The following is a 9199-nucleotide window of genomic DNA, read 5'->3' on the forward strand; positions in this document are numbered from 1 at the left end:
AACTTCATCTACTCTCTTGCTGGCAGAAGCAGATACAAGGGTAATGATCAGGTCAGGCGAGCTTTATGAGCCAGTCTTCCTCCCGTCTTTCTTAATTTATTGATGTGGGTTTTACCTGTGGAAGTTGTTTTCCTCTACTCAGGCTGAAGGAAAGAGCAGGTAACTTACTAGTAAGACAGTGTCCTACAGGCTGGGGGCCCAAGGGAAGGGTTACGTGAAGTGTGAAGGAGGGCCTTACCTATACCCTTGTCCTCAGGGTTTTCTTCATGACTAGCTTTAGGCAGACTCATGCTGTATCTGTGCTGCTGTGCTTGGTATGTGTGTCCTCTCTGGACCTCTGCTCTGTCTCTCCCCACGTGCAGCTGAGGGGGACTCCAGGCCTTTCAAAGCTTCCTCAAAGAAGGATCCACGTACAGTGAGAACGTACACTGGTTGAAATGATGAACAATGTTGTACAGACTCAAAATGGCTTTACTTGTCAAATTTGAAAGCTTTGCTCCTTGCTGCTGCAGCTGTAACTGATCACAGGCAAACTTCACTGTAGAGTGAGCTGTGTATCTCTTACCTGGCTGCCAAAACCAACTTTCCTAGGCTGGCACTCTTTGTAAGTGTGTGTGCGAAGTATGCAGGGTAATTATTCAGAGTGGCATGTGAATGATTGGAGATCATTCATCAAGCTTTCAAACTTGTGTTTGTGTCCAAGTATTCCAGCCATGTTCCCTTTGGTGAAGTTCTCTCCCCTCTCATCTCTCTTCACCACCTCTCAGCAGCCTGGCGTTTGTGCCTGGCTTGCATTTTTTGCCATGACACAAAAGCAAGTGTCATAGAAAAATTGCTGCTTTTGCTCTGTGTCAGCAGGTGCTGATACTTGTTAATTCAACTGTGTCCCCTCAGTTGCTCTGAACTAGCTATTGGACTGAGTGTTACTCCTTTTCTCTTCCCTTTGGAAATGAATGTTGGCACTTGGTTCTGTGACTGTCCTCGTTCTGGCTAGCTTGTCAGGTGTTGGAGGGCACATCACCAGAACACCAAGCACAAGCCTGTTCTCTGAGGTAGTGGAGGCTCTACAGTTAGGGCAGTAAGAGGCTCTGATCAGCTCTGAACTGAACCCAAAAAGCCCTAAGACCTTCACTCTATGTGGACACTAGAAGCTCTTGCTGAGTGTCAGTATTTCAAGCAGGATGGTCCGGTCTCTACAGCAGTAGGGGCTGGATTCCAGTTTTGGGAACACCTCTGAAGGTCTGTGTTGATGTCATGGCAACTCCCAGCTCCAAGCCTGCCCTTTTTGCCCTTAATGTGTGTCTGTCTCACCTTTCCAAGCTCCTGATTGTGGTGATGCTGGAAGAAAACATGTTTCCAGTTGTTAGAATGTGACAGTCCACACTAGACCTGTAACCCGTGTCCTGCTGTGGGTTAGATGGGCAGGGTAGGCAGATCTTAGGGCTCACCACCTAGATGACTATGTATCCACAACTTCGGAAAGTGCAGCAGAAGTGCAGTTTATGCTAAGCATGTCATTGCTCTGCTGGGACAGAGTATTTCCAGAGAAAGAAGAGAGAAAGTTTAGCAAAAGCAGAGTTTTGGAAAGACAGCTGTACTTGTGCATGAGAGCAGGGTTGTCTATATATCCATGGCTAACAACATCTCTGGGGAGAGTTTTTGGAAGAGATTTAGAGTGGATGAGAAAAGAAGGACTGAAGAAAACTTTTGTACTTATTCATAGTGTGTGTGTGAGAAAAGTGTGCTCCTAAAAAAAAGGAAATAAGATTTAAAAGAAATGTCATCTGAACCTAGTTCAGTAGGACTGCTTGGGCTGGGGAGAGGGAAGGAGAAGGTCAGGGTGCACAGCTGGGGCTGGCTGATTTAAACACAGGGTTTTCTGGGAATAGAGAAGTAGCAGTGTGAGGTATAAACCATGCTGTTTTTTCATCTTTGACACAGCCACCTGCTTCAGCTACTTTAGTTTAACTAGTAATAAGCACTTCATGAACCATTAGAGCTACTCTGGATGTTAATAACATTCATGCAAATAGACTAGAAGCTCTGTTTCCCCGAATCACTTTAAATTTAGAGTTCATAGATAGTTGTCAAGGTAGATTGCTGACATTAATTGAAGGACATCAAGCTGTTAAATGGGAAGTAGTCTAAGTTAGATGGTTTTGTGGTTATTTAACATTTGTTAGTGCAGGAAAATGCTTGTGTTCTTAAAGGTGTTTTTAAAATCTGGAATGATTGAGATACTGGCAATCTGGTCTTAAAAGTTGATAGCATGGAGATTTCCAGGTGGAATGGGAGACAGTATAAGAGAAACTATTGCTTAACTAGTGAAATATTTGCTGTCTCACTTTACATAGGCTCTGTGGGAGTCCAAATGCAACATATAAAATAGCGGGTTTGCAGTTATCCCAAATGGTCTTTTGCATTTAGTGCTCCTCAGCATGTTTTAGTAAACTTCTGAATCACAGAAACAATAAAACATGCAAGGAAAGGGGATAAAAGAATTGTAATATTTAGGGCTTTTTTCACTTCCTTCTTTTTAAATATAGCAAGAATAGTACAAAGTTTGGGAATATAGTTCAGAAATTTAATTTTAAAAGGTGAGTAATAATCCATGATTATGTGGGGTTTTTTTCTTTTGTTGTGTAAATAATACTCTTCAGAAGGGTTTCTAGTGAATTGAGAGAAGACTTTATGCAGCTCTGCTTATGCTCCTCCACAGGCTGTTGTCAGCTGATGTACAAAAAGGCATGCTGGGCATGCACTCTAATGGCAAAGTAATACCTTTGGCTGTAAAGTGCTCTTAGACAAGGAAAGTATTCATGTATTCTTGGCTTTGCCTTGTTGGGGTCGCATGGGAAGGGAGTGGAAATCAGGTAGGAAGTGAGGCCAGAAAAGGCACAGAGGTCTTGCGGGAGCAGGGTGGGTGTCAGTGGGACGCCTGGCAGAGATGTGCTCTGCCTGGCACAGCCGTCCTCCTCTGCTCTTGAGAGCTTCCCTGCAGAAACCCAGCTCCTCGGCCCTTTCATCCAAGTCCCTGCAGCAGTGTGGGGCTTCCGAGTCCCAGCTGAGCTGTCACATGCCACGTGGCTGAATTGCAGCAAGAGTGCTGCAAAAAGCCAGTTTGTCTGCCAGCCTGGCACTTGAAGATCACAGTTCAGCAAAGAAATTTCAGTCTTAAGTCCTTTTTCTTAAATTGCTTGAATTTTTTCCCTAGCAGTGGTACCAGCTTTGCCAGTTAACTATAAACCACAGAGGAAGTGTTGCATAGACATTGTCAAGGAATCTGATCAAACTGTTAGCTTTCTTCTAATGGTAATTAAAAGGGAGTATTTGAATCTACACCAAAATTATACAGCACAGTGGTTTATGGGCTCCACTGCATTTCGCTCAGAGGTTGAGACAGGACTTCAGATGGTTTTGTGTGAACATTTAAACATGCTGGGGTGAGGAGGAAAAAGCTTTCCCCATTCTGTATTCAAGTTCTCCCTGCTTGGCAAGCTTTAATTAGTCTTTCCTTGCACTGCTGGTAGGTTCCATTGTGGCTACTGAATTTGTTTGTAATGTATAAAGACAAAAATCCTAAATGGAGGATGTAAAAGCACTGATCTGCTGAATGAGAACATGTGGTTCTGAAGCTGTGGTATGAAGCTGTAAAATAAAATCAAACACCATCCAGCACATGGACTTCTGTGGCTTTGGTTTAAAAAAAAAAAAAAAAAGGTAGTCAAAATGCCACTTCAGGGAAACCACTGTACTTTGCTACTGCTGTCTCTAAGTGCAATTTTAAATGCTGGCATCAGAATGTGTATGCTGTTGTTCAAGGTGAACACTGCAGTATGGAGATGTGGGCTGGTTGTGAAAGGCACCGATTATAAAAGATTGGCTGGAGAGGGAGAAGGGTTTGGATAACCCTGAGGACTCAACAGTTGTCACTAAAGGACGAAGTGTGAGCCAACTTGTGGCACTCTTTGCGTGTGCCTCTGTCAATGTCATGACAGTGCTGATCCTTTGAGAAGTAGGCCCTACTTTCCCAAAATGCAGGCTTAGTTTTTGCATAAAGCCAACATGCCCTTGATTTTAAAGTGGTTAAAGTTAAGGGGATCTGCTCTTCACGGCTTCCACTGACTGAAATAAGTTCTGACAGTCATGATATTTAACATTTTAGAGGTGAGATTGTAGGCTGCCCTTTAATAGGGGCAAACATTTCTGATTCAGAGTTTAACAAAAGGGGATACAGAGGATGAACATCTTGCTTTGAGGAAAGAAAAGCAATGTTAGGCTGGTGTTCTCGCCAAACTCCTCCTGGCAGTGGGGGCAGGTGGGAGGAGAAGGAGGATGGCAGAGAATTGTCTCTCTTGCTTGTCAAATGTTGATCTGTTTTAAGAGCACCAAACTGGAAACTGTTCTCTAAAACTTTACTTTGCTATGGCCTTCTAGTGATTTTTTTCAATGCCTGAAATATATTGCTTTATTGCTGGGTTGTCAGCAAAATAGCTGTGACCTTTCTCCACCTAATTCTGAAAGCTTTCTGCCTGCCACCAGCTCCTCCATGCATTGGAGGGACACAAGAACTTTTTCAAGCCTGAAATCGAAACCACAAACTTTGGGGCTAAATACAGGCTGATGCACTTTCTCTGAATTTAACTTTATTATGTTAATCAGATAGACAACTTGGGAGAGAAAAGTGTTTTTTCCCTGTGGAGAAGAGACTTCTATTTGCCCTTACTGAAAGGCAGAGAGGTAATTATCACCTGTGGGACAGGGATGGGTTAGCAGGAGGGAAATCCTAGTGTGCCCCAAAGCTGTCCTCTTGAGATTCTGATTCAGACGTGAGAATTCAAATGACTTGACTTGACTTTTAAAGGTATTCTGTACATCTCCCATATAGATTCAATCTAAGGTGTTGAAAGTAGGATGCTTGTTTTGTGAAACCACCGGTAATGGTGAACGGAGTTAAATCCGGTTGGCGGCCGGTCACGAGTGGTGTCCCCCAGGGCTTGGTTTTGGGGCCACTCCTGTTTAACATCTTTATTGATGATCTAGACGAGGGGATCGATGCACCCTCAGTAAGTTTGCAGATGACACCAAGTTGGGTGGGAGTGTTGATCAGCTCGAGGGTAGGGAGGCTCTGCAGAGAGACCTGGACAGGCTGGAGCGATGGGCTAAGGCCAACTGTAGGAGTTTTAATAAGGCCAAATGCCGGGTGCTGCACTTGGGCCACAACAACCCCCAGCAGCGCTACAGGCTTGGGGAGGAGTGGCTGGAGAGCTGCCAGTCAGAGAGGGACCTGGGGGTGTTGATTGACAGCCAGCTGAACATGAGCCAGCAGTGTGCCCAGGTGGCCAAGAAGGCCAATGGCATCCTGGCTTGTATCAGAAATAGTGTGGCCAGCAGGGACAGGGAAGGGATCTTACCCCTGTACTCGGCACTGGTGAGGCCGCGCCTCGATTGCTGTGTTCAGTTTTGGGCCCCTCACTACAAAAAGGACATTGAATGACTCGAGCGTGTCCAAAGAAGGGCAACGAAGCTGGTGAAGGGTCTGGAGGACATGTCGTATGAGGAGCAGCTGAGGGAACTGGGGTTGTTTAGTCTGGAGAAGAGGAGGCTGAGGGGAGACCTCATCGCCCTCTACAGCTACCTGAAAGGAGGTTGCAGAGAGGTGGGGATGAGTCTCTTTAGCCAAGTGACAAGTGATAAGACAAGAGGGAATGGCCTCAAGTTGCGCCGGGGAAGGTTTAGACTGGATATTAGGAAGCATTTCTTTACAGAACGGGTAGTTAGGCATTGGAATGGGCTGCCCAGGGAGGTGGTGGGGTCCCCATCCCTGGAGGTGTTTAAGAGTAAAGTTGACTTAGCGCTGAGGGATATGGTGTAGTTGGGAACTGTCAGTGTTAGGTCAATGGTTGGACTGGATGATCTTCAAGGTCTTTTCCAACCTAGATGATTCTGTGATTCTGTAATGGCGTATTTCTGTCATTTAACAATTGCCCTGGTAAATTCTTTCTGATGCACAGTATTTGTGTGGTTTAGCCCCCAGATATTCATGAGGACACTTGATAAACTTTCTCTTTCTAAACATATTTTAAAGTGTATAGTAGAGTAGGGATGAAAAAAACATGAAGTAATACTATGTACACACAGAAATGATCCATCTATACAGTCACTGCCTGTTGAAGATATAATCACTGAGCATTAGTGATTCATTAGCAATTCTCAGTTCATCGGTTCCCAAGATGGCAATATCAAATCAGTGCAGTGTTTTTGGTTATGATCAGTGGCTCATCTGAATACACGTGTTGATGGTTGTTGTTTTATGGGGAAGGGTCAGACAAATGTTGCTGCAAGTTGGGAAGCATGAATGCTAAGGAGAATGTGGAGCAAGGAAGATGAGGGATTAATGCAAATGACATGTTGTCACAGATGGTGAAAGAGATGAGTCAGACTCAGATGTGCTAATAGCTGTTATTGATGAAGGAACTCTTTCTCAAACAGTTGTTAGTATAGTTTAAGCTTATCATTTGGGGGCCTGTGTGTTTATTCCCAGGCTTTAACAACACAGACTGTTCAAGAGCTGACGCTCATAGCCACTTGTTCACAGCTGCTCGCACACATGGCTGCATGGAGAGGGTCTCCAGCAAGATGATCTGTGCCAGAATCAGTGACTGGCTGTATTGTGTTCCCTTGGCTAAGAGGATATGTGTCAATTATTGAAATAATCTTAAAAGAGCAAGAAGAGGGCAGAAGAATCGACAGCTTTAATATTTCACCCAGCATATCTTCAGCTTTGCAAGCCAGCATAAGTGGCACATTAGAAGTGTCTAGTTATAAATGCTAGGAGGAAAATCTGTCCGCCAGTGGAGTTGAAGAGAGGGGCTGTTCTTCTTGCCTTTCACTTCTTTCACCGTCTAAGCTGCAGTTCCCCCCTTTCAGAAGAGGCTGCGTTGATTGTGCTTCTTTCAGGATGATGATAATGAACTTTTCCACAGGAGGGACAACTCCAGACTAGGGAACTGGGTCCAAACTTCAAATGAATTCAAACAGACATAGCTGCACCAAGTGTTTGTTCAGAGTGGAGACTGAAAAGCTTATCTAAGTGGACAGTGCCACAGCTCTCTAAGCAATAGTTCATACACACCGACTATATTCTAGGACTCTGGTCTTTATCCAAATCCCTGCTGTTTTTTGATTTGCAGAGATTCTGTTGAAGTCCTGCCCTGTCTCTGAATGGAAGGGACCTTCACACAGACAACTTTGCCTCTGGTCAGCTGTTGCAAAAGGTGCCTCAGATGCTTACAGGAGCACAGGGAAAGACACAACTTCCCTGCAGGAGTGAAGACCTGCTCTCAAGTGCAAAGAGATTTGGCTGTGTCCCTTAGCATATGCGTCTGGCCACAAATCCTGCTACAGTAGTACCCCTAGAATACTGAATTCATGGAAGTCATGAATATGAAGTATATTTAGGTGCTCTTTTGCCCATTGGTAGAATGAGCTATAAAAACACACCATGAAGGTCTAGAGCTTTTGATTTCTTCTGAAGCCAAATTCTTGCCTAGAAGACAAGACAAACTCTTATCTTAGTACGCCTTTCATGAAGCTGAACTTTTCTGGCTGTAGAGGAGTAAATTTTTGTCTGGAATGGAAACAAAATTTAGCTACTAGCTTTCCTACCAGGGAAATGCAGCAAGAAGAAGTGTAGTTGGCTTCCCGAACTGTTCTTGATTACAACACTTGCTATTAACAATACAAAGCTGCTTTGAGCTTTCTGGAAGTTAACGAGAAAGCTTGATCAAATCTCTTGGATATCTGAACAGCAGTTTCTCAGCAGGGAGAGCTAGTGGTCAAACTAGCTTAAGTGATACTTTTTACTAGACTAGAGGCTTAGCAGAAGGGAAAATTAGGCCACTAACTAGAAAACCTGCTAAGTGATTTTTATATTTTAAGCTTGTATTCAGTATGAGCTGAGTATATTTTTAAGTCCCAATTGTCACTTCTTGCTGTGCTTTTACCTGTCCTGAATTTAAAGTTAACTGATTGCTTAATAAATAAATGAACCGAATTTCTGAGCTGTGGGAATTCATCTTGCAGGTGAGGTATGTCAGCACATACTGTGTCTTTCTACTAAGGGGCAGGTGCCTGTTTTGAACCCTGACTACTTGTCCTGTTACTGGCAAAAGAAATGTAGTAGTGGAGGCATATGGGTAAAATCATCTTTTTATAAGGTGATATTAAAAAAGTTTATCTTAGAAGAAGAGTCAGTGATGATCTAAGTAGAGTGTGTATCATGAAAGTAATAGGGATAGAAGCCCTGCTTCTCTGGAACAGTTCAGAGATCCTTCCAGTTCAGGCCTGATTCTAGTTCCAGTCTGTGTCTGGGACCAGTACTGACTGTTTCAGATGAAGATGCAATGGACCCCACAGGAGGCATTGAGGAGATGGTCTTTTTTATAAACCTCTGTAATTAGTCATTACCTTATGTTTTGTAGCATCAAGGTCCCTCTGAAAACCCTCCTCCTAAATACTTTTGCTGGTAGTGCTGTTATAAACATCTTTATCTACAGATACAAATATGGCAGCTTTCATGGGAAGATGTTATCCTTTTATTTGATCAGCTAATAGAATTCAAAACAGGCAGGTTGGTGCTGCTGTTTTCTACCAGTTGTATCCATTAGTCAAATGAAAGGTATCACCTCCCTGTATAAAACTTGCTTTTCTATGTAATGGTATCACTTGAAAATACTGTTAATATATTGCTTGTCTTCTCTTCCAGTTATGTTGGGTTTGTGTGTCTGGCAGGGTTTTGGTTAGTGGGGGAGGGGCTACAGCAGTAGCCCCTGTGAGAAGCTTCTCGAAGCTCCCCTGGCTCCAAGTCGGACCCACCTCTGGCCAAGGCCGAGCCAATTAGTGACGGTGGCTGCGCCTCTGCCATAATGCATTTAAGGAACCTGGGAGGTTGGAGTTGTGAGGAGGAGCTGTGAGGAGGACGCCTATGTGAACACCAAGGAAGGAGGAGGAAGGAGGGGGTTGCGCCGGTGCACCCCCCCTGCAGCCGGTGGTGAGATGGCAGGTCTGTCCCCCTGCCACCCATGGAGGTCACCGGTGGAGCAGACGCCAGTCTGCGGCCTGTGGAGGACCCCATGCTGGAGCGGGTGGCTGCATCTGAGGAAGGCTGGGAAGAAGCAGCCCTTGCTTCCCAGTTTGG

This window comes from Strix aluco, chromosome 4 (genome assembly GCF_031877795.1).
Source record: "Strix aluco isolate bStrAlu1 chromosome 4, bStrAlu1.hap1, whole genome shotgun sequence".
NCBI lineage: Eukaryota > Metazoa > Chordata > Aves > Strigiformes > Strigidae > Strix > Strix aluco.